General features: G+C 39.8%; 1 protein-coding gene across 2 annotated transcripts in view; it reads right to left on the minus strand.

The window, feature by feature from the left end:
- ATP10B (ATPase phospholipid transporting 10B (putative)) overlaps positions 1-21,766 on the minus strand; it is a 362,023-nt gene that overhangs the window by 244,107 nt on the left and 96,150 nt on the right. For both annotated transcript variants that reach the window (XM_020992355.2, XM_078150541.1), the window contains exon 3: positions 12,605-12,673. The gene's annotated coding sequence lies outside the window, so the exon portion shown is untranslated. The remainder of the gene's footprint in view (positions 1-12,604; positions 12,674-21,766) is intronic.

Genomic DNA, 21,766 nt, shown 5'->3' on the forward strand with positions numbered 1-21,766 from the left:
TTGTGATCTCAGTGATAGGAATACTTTCTCCAGTGACGTGTATTAGGACCTATCCGTGACACCTTATCCTATGCCACTCTTGTTCATGTCCTGCTGTATAGATCTTTCATAGAAGTTTCCCCAATATGCTGGAGTCAGTTCTCTAGATCAGGGGTTCTTAACCTGGGATCCATGGATAGAATTTAGGGGATCTATGAATTTGGATGGGAAAAATTATATCTTTATTTTAACTAACCCCTAAGTGAAATTTAGTATTTCCTTCAATTATGAATTAAATAGTATTCTGAGGAATGATCCATCGGCTTCATCAGACTGCGAAAGGGGTCTATGACATAAGGAAGGTTAAAAACCCTGGCTCTAGATAACTGATTTATACACACACACACACACACACACACACACACACACACACACACACACACTTATGCATATACACACATATATGCATATATACACATGCATATATGTGTATATATATTACATCTATATAGGAATATACTATCCATTGCTTTTGCCATATAACCAGCTCCTCTCTTCCACTTATAAAAGTATATGATGCCCTTTACTCTACAGATCTTAAGAAATTCTTCATTAGAAGAGCGTTACATTCTACTCACACCCGCTACCCCATTACCCTTTGGGTGGTCTTAATTGTAATTCATCAGAGACTGTGGTGGTCTACGGCTCATGGATACCATTGTCACCAGAAATTTTTTTTTTTTAAATGACAAGCCTTTGATTCAGGAATGACTTAGGGGTAATGAGACTTCCCAAAGGCAATGAAGTCTGAGTTCTTTTCTTCTTTTTTAATTCTGCTCCAAGATCATATTCTCTTTTCAGTGTTTGCCTAAGATATACATACCAAACAATCAACTCTATATGCTTTCGTTCATTATTGTTTTTTTTTTTAAAGCACTGATTTAGTAAAGTAAAACACCACCTTATAGTTTCTCCAAACAAGGTATCTTTCATTGTATCAAAACTTATACAAGATTTGGGGGCAGCTAGGTGTCAGGCTAGCACCGGCCCCGGGGTCAGGAGGACCTGAGTTCAAATGTGGCCTTGGACACACAATACTCACTAGCTATGTGACTCTGGGCAAGTCACTTAACCCCAATTGCCTCATCAAACAAACAAACAAAAAATTATACAAGATTCCTTAAAAGATGTGACAACAGAGATGACTTTGACAAACCACTGATCATTATATCAAGCCAGGAATAAAAAAACAGAGATATATGCTCACCCAAAGTACGCTCCACTTTCATGCAGAATGTCCAGTGTTACAATCCAAACGAAAGACAGCAAATTGGATTTCAGGGGCTTTTTGGCCTTCCCCCTTCTAACAGGAAATGCCGTACATTGGATTCACTTGTGGTAAATCAGTGATCATTCAAACAAAATGAAAAACAGAACAAACAACCTGTGCACAAAACTTGTAATTTTGAAGCCAGATTTATTGGGAGGAAAGTTTGGAGTGTGGCCTCCTACCCCTTCCTCTCAAAAGGTAAGAGCTATGGCCACTAAGGTACCCCAAAGGCCTTACTGTGTGGGGCGTGCTCCATGGGCTAGGCCCAGAAGTATCTCTGGCTTTTGGCCTACTGCTAAGCCCTTCCAGGGTAAATGGTAACAGCTGGAACAAAATTCCTGGAAGCCTGAACAGACTAAAAAGTGAGACTTTTATCCTCCCTTAAAAATACAGAAAGGAGTCCTGCTGCCTTCTGTGGGTTCTGAGCAGCCTATCAGTTTTTTCCTCTTCCAAGATCTATGCTATATGTGTTCAAAGGCCAAACTTTAAATTTTAACTTTATAGCAGCCCTTGGGCCTGAATTTGTGAAAAGATAGTCTTATCTGGCCACAAGCCCAGGAATGGAGGGGGGATTTTTAAAAATAGATGATTTATTTATGAACTCATAGGTTTTACCAACAATAGGGCCAGGCAAAGGGTGGATCAGTATTTGAGATTCAAGGTCTATGATGAACAAGAAACTACCATGGCATTTTAACAAAAACCAAAGTATAAAAAAAGTATGTATGCACACATGTGTATATACACCTACTTGTTTACCTCTTCATTGCTCTTTGGGTGATTCTCAACTTTCATTCTTAAGAGACTGTGGTAGTCTATGACTGATAGCCAGGTATACAGCATTGCAGGAATACATACTTACACACATATTACATACAATGTATATGTATGTGTGTGTAGGCAGCTAGGTGTCATAGAGAGTAGAGTGCCTGGCTGGAATTGGGAAGATTAATCTTCTTGAGTTCAAATCTGGCCTCAGACACTTACTAGTTGTGTGACCCTGACAATGTCACTTTTAACCCTGTTTGCCTCATTTTCCTCATCTGTAAAATGAGCTGGAGAAGGAAATGGCAAACCATTCCAGTATCTGCCAACAAAACTCCAAATGGAGTGCAAAGAGTCAGACACTATTGAAAACAGTTGAACAACTACAAAACGTGTGTACACAGGCATATTATACATATGTTCTTCCTACTTTCTCATGCAAACTATTCTACTAAAATTGTAAAATGAATTCTATACATACATATGTATTATATATGTGTGTTGCTGTTGTATATGGAATTTCAAGACTTATTTTAACTTTCCATATAGTCTTGCTTCTCTATGATGGGACAAGTTAAAAGGACTAAGAAAAGACAACTAATAAAAGTAGTCCAGTAGATGGTGAGGTCTTCTGTCTAGTCAATGTTTTAAAATGTATGTGGAGCCGAGAAGTGAACACACAATAGTCTAGGCAGGGCTTAAGTAGATTAGAACAGTGGTGTTGAACTCATATAGAAACAGGAGGCACTAGATGGTACTTAAAGATTCCTGCAGGCCACATAATGACTTAGAAAACCATCAATTAACATTATCTATGTTTCATTGTATTTTTATTTATTTTGTTAAATATTTTGCAATTACAGTTTAATCTGGTTTAGCTGTCCTTGGAGAAGGTTGATACTTTGGGATTAGTGCACAGTAGAATTATTTTCTCCATGTTTTGGATACTACTGTAAATCCATATGAATTCTCTTTTTTTAGTAGCCATGTCACACTGTTGCTTGGTATCCTCAAGGCTTTTTCATCCGACTGCTTGCTATAGCACGTTCCCCATATTATAGCTGTAATACCGATTCTTTTTCTAAAGCCTAAATGTAGGACTTTGCACTTGTTCCTATTAAATTTTACGTTGTTTGATTGAGTGCTGCCTCTTGTGGAGTTCTAGACTTGAAGTCATGGAGACCTGAGTTCAAATCTAGCCTCTGTCAATTTCTAGTTGTGTGATCCTGGGCAAATCAATTAACCTCTCTCACTCTCAGTTTTCTTATCTGTAAAATAGGGGTAGTAATAACCCTTAAGTCACAGGGTTGTTATAAAGATCAAAAGAAATAAGATACATAAAATGTGTTGCAATCCCTAAAGCTCTAGCATTAACTGCTAGCTATTATTATTAGTTATTGTGCTTTACATTCACTTTTTACAGGGGTTAAAGGGCAGGGTCTGGCTCTTGACTCTAGCTGCTTATGCTTTTGAATCTTATCTTGCCACCATTTTACAAATCTCTCTGCGGAAACTCACCAGATATGGGAAATAATCCCTTTCTACTCTCCTTCCCAGTCACCTCTGTATTAAGATTATTTACATTCGTCTGTCTGAAATGCTTTCTGAAGAAGATCATCATCTTTTATTTAAAAATCAGCATTCCAGCCAGGGTGCCAGACACACAGAGGTATCGACTTTTGGATTCTGACTGGTTGAAATTTTCCAAATGTGGACACATTGTCACAAGCATACAGATTACTAGGCTAATTTTATTCTTTCCCTTGCATCAAATGCTGCTAGGATAGGGTGAAAAAAACAAAAAACCAAACACTCCTCAATTAGTACAATACCAACCCATTTGAAATATTTCAGGCAACATCAGGCAGCTTGGTGCTCTGTAGATGGGATATAGTAGTGAACTTAAATAGAAAAAGGCAGTTTTATTGCAGCGTCAATATATATTGCATAACAGGTGCTCACCAAATATGAGACTTATACAGAAAAAATGTATGTCACTCATGGTGAAATTTCTTTGATTAATCTCTAGCTACTGGAACCTTTCCCCCTACTGCCTAAAACCTTAACTTGACCCAGCTATCCTCTCAAGCTATCACCCTCTATCTCTCATCTCTTTTAGAGTCAAACATCTATAAGAAGTTTTCTATACTCATTGAATTCCTCACTTCTCAGCTCCTTGTAATTTGGCTTTTGACTCTACTGCTCAATTGAAACTGTTCTCTCTAAGGTTACCAAGGATATTCAAATGACAACATCAAATTGCCTTTTCTCAGTCCTCATCCTTCTTGACATATCTATGGTTTTGGATACTGCTAACTACTCTCTTATCTTAGATACTCTCTCCTCCCTTGAAGAGACTATATTTTTCTTTCTTAAATAAATCAGTAAACTAAATAACTAAGTAAACTAAATAAATAAGTAAACTAGGTGTGAATAAGTCCTTAATCAAGGAACACACAGGCTCTGGATGCAGGAAATAGCTTGTGATTAGTTGAAGATCAACTTGGCAGATTAAGACCTCTAGGCCAATATAAACAAATAACATGCTAGTTGAGAAGATTAGAAATTTTAAGGCTAAGGATTCCACTATTCCTGAGATGGAATTGCAGGTGAGCAAGGGAGGTGCCTTCTTCTCTCTCTCCCCTCTTCCTTCCTGATTGACCATATTACTGGAGAGACTGTAGTAGGAGACAATGCATCTGGTGAATCTTAGCACAATGCCTGGCACATAGTAGGCACTTGTTAAATATTGATTGATTGATTGATTGATTGAAGAGAGAAGATCTCCTGGTGAAAAGGTGACAGAGTGTCCAAAGGCAGAACTGATCAGGTTATGACCTTGTGAACTCAGAAAGGTTGGAAGATGTAGGTCTTGAATGTTAGTGTTGGTAAGCGGTATACTCTGGACCCAGTAGCAACATTCCTGTAGCATTTGTGGCTGATAATAACCTTTGCACTGGGAGACAAAAGATGCACTGAGGACCATCTAGACACAACAAGGAACCAGGATTCTACAAGAGCAGAACCCTAAGAACCCAGCAGAGAATTATACTTGAAGGGAACTTTATTACAACTGGACTAAGGAACTAGCTATGATGAGAATGATGGAGACTCCACTAATCTGGTTATTCATGTTTGAAATCTTGGAGCTGTCTTTGACTTTCCCTCATTCCCTATATATAAGCAGTTACTAGGTCAATTGATCAACCAACCAGCACTGTGCTAAGACAAAACATAAGACAAAAATAAAAGCCCTGCTCTCAAGGAGCTTGCGTTCAATTTGGGAAACAACACATACACATATAAGTAAATACCAAGTCCATAAATACAAGGTCATTTTTTTTGGGGTAAGATACTGCCAGCACGGGAGATCAGGAAAAGCTTCGTGTAGTAGACGGACCCTGAGCTGCCCTTTGAAGGAAGCTAGGAAATCTAAGAGGCAGAGGGGAGGAAGCGGTGCATTCTGGGTACAGAAACAGCCTATACAAGGGCCTAAAAAGCAAGATATGGTGTGTGTGAGGAGCAAATAAATAAGTTTGGCTGGACTATAAAGCATGTGAAAGTGGAATAATGTGTAATCAAGCTAGAAAGCTAGATTGGAGTCAGACCATGAAGGGTTTTAAAATGACAGAGAATTATGTATTTTATCCCAAAGGCAAGGAGGAGGCGCTAGAGGCTTTTTGGGTAACAGAGTGATATATATGTTCAGTTCTGTAGTTTAGGAATAGCAATGTGGACGATGGATTGGAGAGGGAAGAGACCAGAGGTATGGACACCAATTATGAAGCTATTGCAATAGTTTAGACAAGAAGTGATGAGCGCCTTGACTGGAATGGTCCTGTCAACGTTCACCTCCATAAGCTTTGTTGTTATAGAATACTCTCAAAGGGATACGCTGGTGGCTTCAAGTTGAACTGTTTAGTTTAAACCGGGTCTTTCCTTCTTTTTCTTACTGGTTTCTTTTTCACAAGGCAGGATGAAGGCTTTATTTAAACTCTGCAGCATCTGCAGAATAGTGCATGTCTGCGTGAAACTGCTAGCAAAATTAGAAAGTCCAATTAGCAATGCATATTTAATACCACTTTGTCATATGTTTTTGAAGTCAGCAGCAATGTTTACTCTTTTGAGGGGGAGTTTATAATTATGCAAAGAGCAGAAGCAGTCTGCATACCCTACAGTATGTTTGGGTTTGATGTCTGGAAGTTGAAATGCCTTTCTTGAATTCTACCCATCTTCTACATGACTCATTCAGTCCACAGGTGCTCATGATCTGTGCCTCCCCCTCCAGTAGTGTCTCCTGGACTAACTGTCTTCTGGAGTTTATAATACATCTGGGCACCTGTACCTGCACTTGCCTTAGGCTCTAAAAAGAGTTACTGATGTGATTTATGCGATGCCAACCAAGGTTTTTCTCTAATGATGTGGCATGTATCTATAAGTACAATGGGAAAAGTAAACTGCCTTGTTATAGTTGGTATCCAGCAATACTTGTCTTTTATGTATCTATAAGACTTAAGAACACTTATCTCACGTGGGACTGTATCAATTCTTTCTGCTTTGGAGAGAATAGAACTTTTAATTTCATTCTTCATTCGTTTCTTCAATACTATTCGCGAAGTACTGGGTAGAATGTAGCACTGAAATGTAAGCTACAGTTAAGTCATTTAACTTTTTTGGGTCTCAATTGCACCATCTGTAAAATGAAGATGTTGCAAGAGAGGATCTCTGAGGTCCTTTCAAGTGTTGAATGTCTCTTGGAATGTCCCTTCCCCCTTCCTCTGCTAGTTGCCATCCCACCTTGTCCACGAAACTTTTCCTGCATACTCTCATCTGGCACATATTGCATTATATCATACAGGTTTCATACTACCTTCTTTTTCTTCTAAGAGACAATTCAATTTAATAATTCAATAAGTATTCATTAAAGATCTACTATGTGCCAGGCACTATGCTAAGTGCTAGGGATACAAAAAGAGGCAAAAGATAGTCCTTTCCCTCAAGGAGCTTACAATTCAACAGAGGAGATGATATGCAGGCAAATAAATGCAAAGCAAACTATGTACAGGATAAATAGAAAATAATTAAAAGAGGAAAAGAAGAAAAATAATTAAAAGAAGGAAAATGAAAAGCTGGAATTAAGAGGGGTCGAGGAAGGCCTCTTACAGAAGGTGGGATTTTAGTTGGGATTTAAAGGAAGTCACGAGATCAGTAGTTGGAGAGGAGGAAGGAGAGCCTTCCAGGTACGGGGGCAGCCGGAGAAAATGCCCAGACCCGAGAGATGGAGCGTCTTGTTCCTGGAACAACTAGGAAGCCAGTGCCACTGGATTAAAGAGCATGTGTTGAGGAGTGAGGTGTAGAACACTGGAAAGGTAGGAGAGGGCTAGGTTATGAAGAGGTTTGAATACCAGACAGAGCATTTTGTAGAAAATTAGATTGTAAGCTCCCTGAGGGCAGGTCCTCTGTCTTATTTGTTTCCTAGCACAGTGTCTACCATGCAGTTAGATATCAAATATCTGTTAGTTGATTGGCACACGAAACATTCAGCGTTCAGTTGCATAGCAACAGAGTACAAGACATTGCAATTCAGTTCAATTCAACAGAGTTTTATTGAGAACCTCTTATACGCAAGGAAATTTTCTAGGTACTAAAGCAAAATGAAACACCGTCCTGGCCTCAAGGAACTCACTGAGGTGGCGTAGATTGGGGATAAACATAAACATAGATGAAAATAAAGTATTTTACAAACCAGAAAACAGCATATGAATGTGTGATAATATTCTTTGGATTATAAAAGTAAGTACAAGATAATCTGAGGCATGAGAAAGCATTAAAAATTAGAAAGTACTGATTCCTTCCTGAATCTTTGCATTGTTTCCTATTTTATATATGTACGAAAGGAGACAGAAAAAGATCATGTGCATCAAAACTTCATTTATGTGGGGAACATGTAGGGAAACTGTGTCCACGTAAGTTAACATTCCAGATAATTAATACTTACTGATTTAGGGGGCAAAACTTTAAATAATCATTTTGGTGACTACTTTAAAATACATCTTTGCAAATATGAGATGATTGGAAAGATATTTTAAAAAATATTTTTTGATGCCTTTCTTTTTCACGTGATCAACACTTTCCAGTTGCCCTCTACACCTTCCTTGGGAACAAAGAAGTATAGTTAAACAAAACAAACCAACCTCCTGGTCACATCTGCCTTCCTTGCTTTCCTCAGGAGAGCATGCCTAACATAATTTAACCTTTTTTAAAAAATGATTTGAGAGTTGTTATGATGAACATCCATCCTTTTCTGTGCCAAAGTAAAGGGATTCTCATTTTTCTTATTACGTATTGAGGTGCATAAAGCTCTTGGTATCTACGCTAAATGATCCTAGACTGCCAGGCTTTCTGGGCTTTTGTGGCTGCTTATTAATAATTTCCCCAATTTTCTTCTTTCTCATCAAGCTATCATCGTTTTTTTAAAAAAAGTTAACTTTTATTTTTTTCAATGAATGAAAATCCACCTTCTTTCCCTCTCAACTCCTCCTCCCCACTGAAAAAGAAAAACTCTTTTAACAAATGTGCATAGTCAGGCAAAAACAGTTCAATTGTTTGCCGAGCCAAAAAATGTCTCAGTCTGAGTCACCTTGAGTCCGTCTGCACCCTGAGTCCATCACCTCTCTGTTAGGAAGTGGGTGGCATGTTTCCTCATGAATGCTCTGGGCTTATGGTTGGCCATTGCTTTGATCAGAGTTCTGAAATCTGTCAGAATTGCTTGCCTTTTCAATGTTGTGATTGTACACATTGGTTTCTTTGTTCTGCTCACTTTACTCTGCATCATTTCATACAAGTCTTCCCACGTTTCTCCGAAACAATCCCTTTCATCATTTCTTACAGCACAATAGTATCTCATCATATTCATATGCCATCATTTGTTAAGCCATTACCCAATTAGTTCCCAGTGCTTTGCCACAACAAAAAGAACTGCTATAAATATTTCTCAAAAGCCAGCAGGCCTGTCTCCAGCAACCTCCCATCGCTGCTCTTCTAAGGCACTCCTTTCAATCTGTGATGATTTGATGAACCAGATAACCCAGCTTGTTATAATTGTAAAATATGTAAAATTAGAGTAAATAAGCTCTAAATGAGGACTGGAGGGGCCTTTCTTATGGTTAACTTGCATGAGTTTTAATTGCATGGATTTTGGCTGACCCAAGGCCTCCTAGGTTGCTTTTAAGTTCTATTTTGAGTTATGGTTAGTTGCATCCACCAAAAGTGAACTCAGAAGAAGTGAGGTCACGCTGTAAATAGACTTAGCATTAATGCTAAGAGCCTACAGAATGAGAGAGTGAACCTTGGGGTGGGGCTAGTTTTTTGGAGGAGGTGAGTATTGAATTAGCTCTTCAATAAAACAATGCTCATCCACTGAAACAGAACAATGGGGAGAGGGCAGCTTTTCCTTAGAAGGCATAGGAAAGGTGTGGATGTATGTGGGACAGAAAGGAAGCTGATCTGATAAGCATTCTGCCTCCCCAGTAGGAAGAAATGAACTTGGAAAACAGGTAGAAGTCAGTGGAGGAATCCCACACTGATTGGTTCAAATTTGATACATTGGGCTATTGTAACTCACGGAACAGGAGAAGAATGAGGAAACAGTTTGAGAGTGATTATTCTGGGACATACTTGTAGGATGGACTTCTTATTGATTAATAAACATTTATAATAATATTAAATGGCATTTAGGTAACATTTTTAAGTTTACAGAGTGCTTACATATATTATCTCACTTGTTCGGGAGCCCAATGATAAGCTGAAGTATACCTCTATCTAGTCAGAGGGAGGGCAAACTGGAGACATCTCTTTGTCATTTAGAGACCATGACATATAAGACAGGTTGAAGGAAATGGAGCTCTTCAGGGAAGAGAAGCCTAGGTGTCAGAGCATGATAGTTGTCTTCAAGTATTTGAATGGCTCTTGTGTGGAAGGTAGGATTAGGCCTATCCTGCTTATCCTCAGAGGGCAAAGTCAGGAGCAATTGGGGGGAGGAGGAGGGAGTTTCAGAGACAGATTTCTGCTGGATATAAGGGAAAACTGACCCGACAGTCACACTTGGCCCAGAGCAGAATGGGTTCCCTCAATAGGTAATCCATTTTTCTTCCCGTAAGGTTCAAACAAAAGCTAGATGGTCACTTGTAGCTGTGATATATAGAGAAATTCTTGTCCAGTTTTGGATTGCACTGAATGGCCTTTAAGGTCTTTGCCAGCTCTTATATTCTATGAATCCAGGAATCCCAACAACCCTGGAAGGTAGGTATAACAGGTATTATTAGGCCTATTGGAGGCTTAGGCACTGGACCTGTGATTCCATTGGGATAGGCAATTGCTGGTTAAAGGAACTTCCTCTACCAATGCAGGTGAACACCTTTTCTGCGACTTATAGTCTTAGAAATTTTACACGTAAGACAACTGAGATTCAGAGAAGTTAAATGACTTGCCAGTAGCTATCCAGCAAATGTGCGCGGTCTTGCAAGTGTCAAGATTTGAAATCAGGTCTTAACTGAAGGACTCTGGCTTACTGTATTCTGGGTGATATAAATTAAGGATTAAAAGGACTTAATAGTTGTCTGCTAGGAAAAGACAGGACAGCTACATGGCAGGATGGATAGTGTGTTGGGCCTGGAGTTAGGAAGACTTATCTTTCAAATCTTGCCTCAGACACTTACTAGCTGTGTAATCCTGGCTAAATCACTTAACCCTGATTGCCTCAGTTTCCTCATCTGTCAAATGAGCTGGAGAAGGAAATGGCAAACCACTCTAGTATCTTTGCCAAGAAAACTCCAAATAGGGTCACAAAGAGCTGGGCATGACTGAAAACAGCTGAACAACAAGGAGGAAAAGGCAATCTTGTCAAAGGTACAAACACGAAAAGCAAAGGGAGCAAGTAGAGATAACAGCAAGTATTCAATACCAAGGGAAGTCCTGTATAAGGTTTCTGAATTAAGATTCCCGCCTTAGAGACCACCACCTGTTGGAAATTAAAGGCCTCATGCCCACAGAGCTAAGGTGTCAGCTTTACCCCAAGGGATGTCCTAAGAGGGGTGGGGAACCTTATATGTGGCCTTCTAGGTCCTTGGGTGTGGGCTCTGACTGAGTCCAAGTTTTATGGAACAAATCCTTTTATTAAGGGGATTTGCTCTGTGAAGTTTGGATTCAAAGGGTCGCACTTGAGGACCTAGAGGGCCCCAGGTTCCCCACCCCTGTGCCTATGATTTAACTGTCTGTGCTGTAGCTCAAATGTTGAATGCCATAGAGACTTACTCTTCTAGTTATTACAAAGCATGACAACACTTCCACTTGATTTCCCTAAGGACATGGCAAACAGGTTAATGAGGCCATTGAATTCGGTCATTCAGTATGTGTATCACTAACAGGACAGAGAGACTTACTTTCTTCCTCATATGGCAAAATACAAAAGAGAACCTTGAAGGATCCAGGCCCGGCTCATATAACTCCAAGTTGTATGCTTACAATAACAGCTGACATTAATATAAAGCTCTAAAGTTTGCAAAGTACCTTACACATGTTCTTTAATCTTTACTACAACTATGTGAAGTAATAATGATAATAATGTAACTAGTATTTGTACAATGCTTTAAGATTTGTAAGCACTTTATGAATATTATCTCATTTTATCTTTACAATAATCCCCGGAGATAGGTGCAATTATTATCACCATTTTATTATTATAAATACTGAGGCAGATAGAGATTAAGTGACTTCTCTAGGGTCAAACAACTAGTAAGTTCAGAGACCAGATTTGAACTCCCATCTTTCTGACTTCAAGTCCTGCACTATTTAGCTGCAGGTGGGTAGCTCCTACCATCAGCTGTATTTCACATATGAGAAAACTGAGGCTCAGGGAGCTTGTTTTTTGCCTAGTTTCACATACCAAGTAAGTAATAGATATAAGACTTAGTTCCATATCTTACGACTCCAACTCCAGCATTTGCTGTATTACACTAATTGCTTATTGCTCAAATTCATTAGCTTGAGTTTGCTGACTATCATAATTTGAGATACTGTTCAATGAGTTTACATGAGTTTAAATGCAGAGATTTTGGCTGATCTAAGTCTTCCTTGGGGCTAAACTGGAAGAGCAGGTGTGTTCTCTCCTCTGCCAAGCTGTAGGATTGATGCTAGGGAGAAAATGTTGATTTAGAAAGAATTAGACCCTTGGGACTAGGGGTAGTAATCAAGTGAGTAGGGAAGGGGGTAGGGTAAGGGTAGCAGAATGGACCAAGTGAATAACTTTCTTCTATCACCTGTGTGCAGTGCCATGCAGGGAAGCTAAGAAAACTAACTACATCATTGCTGTACCATTCCAGCCACTGCGTGCCATCTAACCTAATGCCAGTTTAGTGTCTTGGTTTTTTTCCTTGACCAAATATCTAGCAACCTCTCCAACGACCAGGATCTTAGGTTATGCACGCATCAAGGTCTTCTGAGGTTAATAATGAAAAGAGTTGTCCTACTCACCAATCAAATTGTCACCTTTGGCTAAGCAAGAGCCATCAGTCTGCTGGGGTATCCTTTGGCAAGGCAAATCTGAAAGACAGAAGAAGAGAAAATCAATGTGAAAGGTAGAACTTTGCCTTAGAATTAGACAATGAATAAATGCTGTGCTCATATCTTTCCATTTGGGTAGCTCCAATATTGGACAATCTCTATGAATAAGACTAGGTAAATATCCAGGGTGTCATATTACAGAAGAAGTCTGTTGGAATATTGGGTAGTGTTATATCCAATCTCTTCCGTCCCTTGTCCACTCTCCCCTCTCCCCATCCATCGTTATTTATATATCTCAGTCAAAAAGGAAAAATGCTTAAGCGATCTTTTTTTTCTTAGCCTAAGCCAGGATTATTGGTCCCCCAAACTCCTCTTGAACTGCCCTCTTCCCAGTACATCTTGTATGTGGTATCAGATTTTTTTCCTTATATACAAATTTGATCATGGCTCTCCCCTCTGCCCCAAACCCTTCAATGGTTCTCATTATCAATTGGATGAAAAATAAACTCCCCATTCTGGCATTTGAGCTCCACTTTAACCTGCCTCTACTTTACCTTGCTACACAGCCTTATCTCATATTTCCCTGGAGTCAGAACCTTCATATCCCACCTCTGACAATAATTGTGTAACTCTGAGTGAGTCACTTAACCTACTGAGGTGCCTGTTTCTTCAGCTATGTGAATGACATGAGGTAGGATCTGATTAATAGCCTCTCATCCCTGGGGCTTGGGCTAGATGGGCTTTGAGGTCCCTTACACTTCTAAATCTGGTTTTTGAGATCATTTCTACCTTCACAGCATTTCTCTTATGTGTTCCTTCTCTCCAGTCACAGATCCACCGATCTTATACAGGTTCTTATCACCTCACGTTCAGATCAGTGCAATAGCCTGACTCAAGTCTCCCCCACTCCAGTCCATCACTACTTTGCTATTAATGTGATTTTCCTAAAGTGCAGTTCTGACCACGTCACCCCCACTTACTCAATAAACTCAGGGGGCTCCCTATTACCTGCAGGATGAAAACAAAATCTTCTGTTTGGCATTCAACTCTATAACCTGGCTCCTTCCTACCTTTCTAGTATCACATTTTATTCCCCTCCATGCACTACAACCCAGCTCCACTGGCTTTCCTCAAACACAACACTTTATTTCCTGACTATGCCTTTGCACTGTCTGTCCTCTGTGCCTAAAATGCTTACCCTTCCTCATTTTCAGCTCCTAGGTTCCTTGAGTTCCTTCAAGACAGCTCAACTCCCACTTTCTGCAGAGGAAATTCCAGATTTCCTTTCATCCCCTCTTCCCTCCAAGATTACCTTTCCTTTACACTATATATCAGGCATATGTAGGGGTTTTTTTTGGTTTGTTTTTTGTTTTTGTTTTTGTTTTCATTTTTTTAGCATGCTGTCTCCATTAAAATGTTAACTCCTTGAGGGCAGGGAAGATTTTTTGCCTTTCTTTTATATCCCCAGTCCTTAACATGGTGCCTGGCACAGGGTAAGTACTTAATGATCGTTGACTAACTGTTGTTTGCAAAATCCATGTTGTTGCATCTAATACTTTCCTACCTATATGCTTTGGTTCTTACTCTCTATGTATCCATCCTGATAGCATTCAAATTCTACCTGTCCTTCAAAGTTATATCCAATGCTTCCATCTCTCTGAAGCTTTCTCTCATTCTCTCAGACTTGGGAGAGTTGAGGTCAGATTAGGTAGAGAGTTGCTGTATTGCTTAGCAATTTAATGCACAGAACTGGCTTCCGAGTTCTATACTTACGCTAGTTCTCTCCCATCCACATTCAGTTAGGTAGCACACTACTCAGGGTAGGAGGCTTCTGGGTTCGGATGGGCCCTAGAGAAGCACTGCAGTTTGCACAACTGTATGAATATCAAGACAGCAGAGCAGCGATTAGAGTACATTAATCAAACTTGGTTTTCTATCGCTTTTCTGACTCTGTCATTTTCTGAGTTCCTTTTAGTTTGTTTGGAGAAGGAAGAGGGAGGGGACACTTGATGGTAAGCTCCTAGAAAGAGCCATAATCCCTAGCATAATTCTTTTCTCATATTAAGTACTCAATAAATATTTGTTGAATGAGATGTATGAGAGAAAATATCACCCTAAACCCAGCTATAGATTTTAATGAATACTTAACACATGCTCATGGTGCCGCAGGATGGGCAATGAACAACTCAGTAGAAATGGGGGTGTGCATGCATGTGGAGGGGCACAAGGCAAAGTGGTTAGGGTGAGCACACGAGTGCTCTTTTGAGCATTTTTCTTTGAGAATAGGGTGATCTTTTACTTGTATCTGACCTCTCTGTCCAGGACTGTTGTGATTCTCAATGAAAGATTAACCTGCACTTAATAAGAGCCAGGCATTATGCTCAGTGGTGCAGTGAATAGAGCTCTGAGTCTGGAGTCACAAAGACCTGAGTTCAAATTTGGCCTCTAACACCTCCTAGCTGTGTAAGCCTGGGCAAGTCACTAAACCTTGATTTCCTAAAATGGGGATAATAGAACACCTACCTCCCAGGGCTGTTGGGAGGAGAATGAGATAATATTTGTAAAGTGCTTAACACAGTTCCTGGAACATTGTAGGCATTCAAAAAATGATTGTTCTCTTTCCTTTGTCTTTCTCTAGCTACTATTCTAGTCATCAGGCTAGGGAAGACCCATATGCTTTTGTGAAGCATCCACTTTTGTTTTTAATAATTGGTTTTAGAAAGTTGTAGGAATGGGAATGTCTTCTTTACACCAGGATTTCTTGACGTTTCTCAAAGTAATTTGCAATTCAATTGTATATTCATTTTGTATGAAATTTTGCAGCTATTTGGAAGATGGGGGAGAAGATCTAAATTGCATCCTACTGGTTTTACTTTGACTGCATCAATAAAGAGACTGTTGATCTGGTTCCATAATTAGTTTCTGTTTTCTAAAAAGGCCCTAGGAGGGAACTGAGAGAGTGACAGTTGAGTTCCCTGTACTCAATAACTCTTTTCAATAGAAAGCACCCAACACAAAGTTTATCTAGTTGGGGTTGGGGTTCTATTTTTTCTCCTTTTATAAATATCATTCACAAAATATTTATTAAGAATTATGGCTCCCTCTAGGAGCTTATTGTCAAGTGTTCTTTCCCTCTTCCTCCTCCTTCTCTAAACAACCTAAAATGAACTCAGAAAATGACAGATTCAGAAAGGGGATGTGAAACCAAATTTGAATAGTACATTCTCATCACTGCTCTGCTGTATTGGTATCTGTATAGTGAAGGGGGAATCTGAGGATCCAGGTCACAGCCTCATTCCTCTCTACTCCTTCTCATATCAGGTTTTAGTGCACAGGACTGGCTTGCGAGCTCTATACTTACCCTAGTTCTCTCCCATCCATATTCACTGAATCTTCTTCTCAACATTCTAAGCTTCCACAATCAAATTTCTCTCCTTGCCCTAGATCTACTCATTCCTGTCCAATGAATGAATCATTCTTTCTGTTCCACATTGATTCATGAACTTCCAACACTCAACAGAAATATTTGCTTTCCACTAGGTTTTCTTTTTCCCCCCTGCACACTAAAACCATTTTCAAACTTCCAAAATAGATAATCCCAGAACTGAGGACATACCCTCATGTCCTTAAATAGGTTCAGGGAATCTCAAGCAGCTGCATGCCCCTACAGGCTTGCAGAAATAGAAGTTTCTCCTTTTCTGAATGGCCTCACAAATTGAAATTCAGAAGAGGGAAATATCATTTCTAGCTAGGGTGCTCAGGGAAGTTACATGGGGGAGTTGGCACGTTAATGGACAAGTTTCAAAGGACTGATGAGATTTTTGATGGGTGGAAATGGGGTTAAGGGAGATGGTCATTTCAAGTTGGGGGGAATGGACTGGATAGAGGCACAGAGGTGGTAAAAACACAAAGGATGTTTCAGGGATAGTGAAAAACTAGTTTAGCTGAAGCAGAGGATTTATGTAGGGATTAAGTGGGAGATTATGATAGAAAGAAAGATAGAGGTCAGATTGTATAAGGCATTGGATGGTAGGCAAAGGGTCACGTTGACAATCCAGTAGGCAGTTAGGTGACACAGTGGGTAGGGTGTTGAGCTTGGAGTCAGGAAGACCTAAATTGGAATCCTGTCTCAGATACTTACTAGCTGTGTGATCTTGAGCAAGTCACTTAACCTCTCTGTGCCTCAGTTTGCCCACCTATAAAACAAGCATATTTCACAGGATTGTTGTGAGGATCAAGTAAGATAGTATATGTAAAGTGCTTTGCAACCTTAAAGCACAACATAAATGCTAGCTTTTATTGAGTGAATTTTCCTATCTCTTCTATCATCTTTTGCTGATTGTTGAATGACTCTGCTAGAATTAAGTGGCCAGATTGGGAAGGAGACTGAAGAGCATTCTATAAAAGGATTCATTGAAGGAAGTATAGATGCTTAGGCTTGAAAACAACAGTTTTAGAGGGGCAAGATAACAATCTTCAAGTGTCTGAAAATATGGAAGAATAAGAGACTTGTTCTGCTTGGAGTCAGAGGACAGAATTAAGAGCAATGGGTGAAAGTTGAAGAGAAGAAATTTAGGCTTGATTTAAGGAAAGCCTACCTAATTCTTTCTGGCACAGAGGGGAAAACTTCCCTGTGTGAAAGCTCCTTCCACCAGATGCAGATCAGCAAAGTGTTGGATAGATTTGAGAAAGCTGCCTGGGGCACTGAGATGTGCATCGTCCTGCCCAGGACCACATGACTATATGTGTCAGAGGAAGGACTTGACCTTGGGTTTTCCTAACTCCAAAGCTGACCCTCCATCCACCACACTACACAAAATCTCTCCTAATGATCAGGACCATCATTCATGTGGGAGCAAATTCCCCATCACTGGAGATCTTTAAGCAGGGACCAAATGACTACTTGTCAGCAAGGCTGTGTGCAAGGCATTCCTGCTTGGGGATGTGCTGGGCTAAGATTTCTTCTACCTCTGAGTTTTTGTGATTTTGTGATATATTCACCTTGAAAGCTCATTTCTCTGGGCAGGAGATATTTTCAATTGAAAGCCTGCCTTCAAATGCCTTTTTCAAGCTTCAGCAAAATGCAAGAATGCTTGGTTAAGTTGGAGATATAGTCTCTGCCATTGTTAGCCAGGAGAGTTGGATGAATAGGCGTGTGATCAGCATTTTATTGTTTCTGTCTGCACTATCCCTTAACACATCTTTCATCAGAAGCATGTCTGTATTTCATAAATAATGTTTTGCACAGATGCTTATCCTGGATTAATACTTCTCTCAAACCCTTCACAAACTGAAAACTGCCGTTTTCTGCTTAATATTCCAATCTGTGCAAGACTGTGTCCCCACAAAATTCTATTTACAACATTCCTCCAAAAATCCCTGATTTACTGGATTCTTAAAAATGAATGATTCTTTTTTTTTCCATCATGGATCCCTTCACGAATAACATTTTTAAATAATTGAAGGAAATGCTAAATTTCAGCCACAGGTCAGTGGAAATAAAGATGTGTTTTTTTTTCTTTCATTCAAGTTTACAGAGTGCCTGAAATCTGTTTACCATGGTAGGGATAGATGGGAAGAGAAATGTGGACCCCAAGTTAAGAACTCCTGCTCCAAATGTACATTATTAGTACAACTGGTTATAATATGCAATTTTTTTTTTGTTATTAACTCTTCACCTTCTTCAATGCACTTTCATATACATTGCGTCATTTGTTCTTACCCCTGGAATATTATTATCCCTTTTTAGAGATGAGCAAACTGAGGCAGGGAGAAGCTAAATGAAGTAAGATTTATGGATTCAGAAATTACACCCTCACATAAACTCTTTCAATAACTTGTGTCTGAGGTTTCGTTTGTATAGACTCCAACTTCATTGATGTAGGTTATACTCCTTTCTATACCTTCCTAGGTGGTTTCTTGAGCTGCAGGGGCCCCAAAATACCTATTACTTGTAGCTATCCCTATTCTAATGAGCATCTTCAAATTTAGTTGAGGTGTCTCTCAGGACCTCTCCCCCGTCCCATCTCCCCCACCCTCAGTTCACCACTGGGATCAAACCCTTGGCATCATAGCTGACTCCTTCCTCTCTCTTTTATAATGGTTGCTAAGTCCTATCACTTCTCACTCCAGAATAGCTTTTGCTCTCAGCCCCACCTCTCTACTTTTCCAGCACTTCTTGATTAGATTGTTGGTAAGAGCCTCCCAACTAATCATAGGATCATCATTTTATTGCTTCAGGGTTGAAAGTGACCTTAGTGAAGATTCCCCTCATTTTATTGATGAGGAAACAGGACCAGTGAGATGAGGTTGCCCAAGGCTATACAGCTAACAAGAAGAGGGGTTGGGATTGAACTGTGTCTTCCTAATTCCCAACTCATGGTTTGCACCAATTTACATGAAAGTATTTTGAAGAGGATAAAGTGTTAATAATAAAAATTTGTTTGTATATTATAATGTTATGCCAATAATGAATATTTAGAGCAGGAGTTCTTAACTTAGGGTCAGTGGATTCTCCTCCCCTGTCTGCTCTCACCATGGTGAGCAGATTTCCGGGACTCTGTGAACCTGAATGAGAGAAAAAAAAAATGTCTTTATTTCCAATGATTGCTGGCTGAAGTTTAGCATTTCCTTCAAAATATCCACCACATTACTGTCTAAGTATTCATACTAACACATCTTTATAATCATGCCCCTCCTCTGCCCTAACCACCACCCCACGCCTTTAGTATTTATTGCAAACAAATGATAAACTCACCTCTCCTCTTCTTTCTCTCCTCCTTTTACTTCCCAGTCTCTTAGAAAAGTTATCCCCAGCTGTTGCCACCCATTTCCTCCCTAACTATTTTCTCCTCAATCCTTTGTCATTGTATGGAATCACTCTCCCAGAGATCTCAGTGCTTCCCAAGATTCTTTCCTTGCCTGATCTTCTTCTCACTCTCTGATACATCCACATCGGTGAGAACTAACCCTGGCAAGTTCATTCACTGCCTTGGTCACTACTATTGCTGCAGTTTAGGAGACTTCCAGTCCTGGGCCCTCTCCTAACGTACAGATGTGTACGTCCAATTGCTGATAGGATATTTTTTTCCTTAATGTACCCAACTGGTACATCAAATCGCACATAAAATAAAAATAATACTAATAATAATGATATTTATGTGTCACTCTGAGGTTTGCAAAAATGTTTCACATGTGTTTTTGGATTCTCATAACAACCTTGGGAGGTAAGTGCTATTATTATCCTCATTTTACAGATGAAGAGACTGAGGTTGAGAGGTTACATGACTAGCCCAGGGTCACTCAGCTAGTAAGTTGCAAGTGTCTGATGCTGGATTTGAACTCAGGTTCTCCTGACTCCAGGACAGGTGCTCTACCTGTTGTGTCACCTAGCTGCTCCTACAAACATCCTTCTTACTTCTCCTGACCAGCCTCCTGACTTCTTCCCATCTTCACTCTTCCCTGCTCCAATCTAGGCTCAAGATGATGGCATCCTTGTGGATAGGTCTCGTCATCCTACTCCTTTGCTCAAAACCTTTTAACTATTACCAAATTAATTGTTTATTAAATAGGTACAAACACTTTGCCTGGGTTACTTGAAAGCACTCCATAATGTCACCATCCTACTTCGTGTATTTATGCTTCAGCCACACTCGACCACTTGCTAGTGCCCCTATGTTTGCCACCTTTATGTTTAGCTCATTGCCTTCTGAATGTCAGAACTGTCCTTCCACTAGCTTGCCTATTGGATTCTTACCTTTCCTTTGAAATTCAACTGAAATCTACCCTGATCTCCAGGATGTCAGTTTTTCTCATTTGTACTTCCCTTTTCCCCACCTATATTCTGAATCTTTTATTTATTATTCAGTATTATAGTTATTTGGGGGTGTGTGTGTGTGTGTGTGTGTACATATGACAGTGCCATATCCAACTAACAGACAATAAGCACCATATACCAAATGAAGCATTTTAGCCAAGAGATGTTTCTACATCTGTGCCTAACCCAGAGCTCTGCACCCGAAGGGTCTTTAATGAAGGTTTATCAATTGAAATTGAATTCCTTCCTCCAGATGAGTGAATAGCAACTTCTGCGAACAGAGTGAGGCCAGTTCCAGCGAGGTGAATGCCTCAGACAAGCATCTGTTAGGATAGAGAAGCAACAGATGATTTCACGGCTTCTCTTCTCATCCCCCAGAGGATCACCATTAGAAACAGAGAAAGGCTTCCTGCTCTGATGCAGTTTGGATTAGAGATCCCCTGATGCCACCTTCAATTCTGCGATTCCATGAAATGCGAAGCTCCATTTCATCTGAGTGATCCTAGGGAGCTACCTCAGCAGTACACCTCCTCCTCTTTCAGGATGGGGATGCTGCACTTCCTTTCATCCTCAAAGACCTGTATAAGCTGGGCACATTACTTAACCACTCTGAGTTTCATTTTCCTCATTCACAAAATGGAGATAATAATGGTACCTTACCTCAGAGTTGCTGTAAGGCTCAAATGAGATAATGTATGAAAGGTAGCTGAAGGTGTTATATAAACGTGGATTATAAATTTTGTTAACCAGTGACTTCAATGTTATAAAAATTTCCAGTTGGGAAATCTACTCTATCAATGCCACTTGGCAACCGTTATGTAATTTGTAGTCTCAGAGAGCTGCCTGGGACACTGACAGTTTCCATGACCTCCCTCACACAGTCAGCATGGGTCAGAGGCATCCTGACTCTAAGACCAGCTCTCTATCTCTTATGTTTGCTGGTCATTTTCAACAATGTCCTCAAATACCTGGACCTATGAACCTTTTTTTTTAGACTTGTAAGATAAAATGTTAGAGTTAAACACAGAAAGAAAAGCTCTTTGGAACATGATTCTTACTACTTCTGCTGAGGTTTTTATTCTCAACTTCAATTCAGACTTATGACTAGGATTGTACCCCAAATATACTACCTGTAAACACAACAGGGGGATAGTAAATACATTCTACCAGGTTCTGTATTCCTCAGTGGATGTAAGTTATTGTTCCCAGGGAGCAAGCTGGTAATTTTCTCCAAGCATCTTTTTCATCTTCTGCATCCCTGCTCAAAAAAAAACAACCTGCAGTTGCCCACTGAATCAAGTCTTTGATGCTTCTTC

The sequence above is a fragment of the Phascolarctos cinereus genome, unplaced genomic scaffold (genome assembly GCF_003287225.1).
Source record: "Phascolarctos cinereus isolate Bilbo 61053 unplaced genomic scaffold, phaCin_HiC Scaffold_2;HRSCAF=192, whole genome shotgun sequence".
Lineage (NCBI taxonomy): Eukaryota > Metazoa > Chordata > Mammalia > Diprotodontia > Phascolarctidae > Phascolarctos > Phascolarctos cinereus.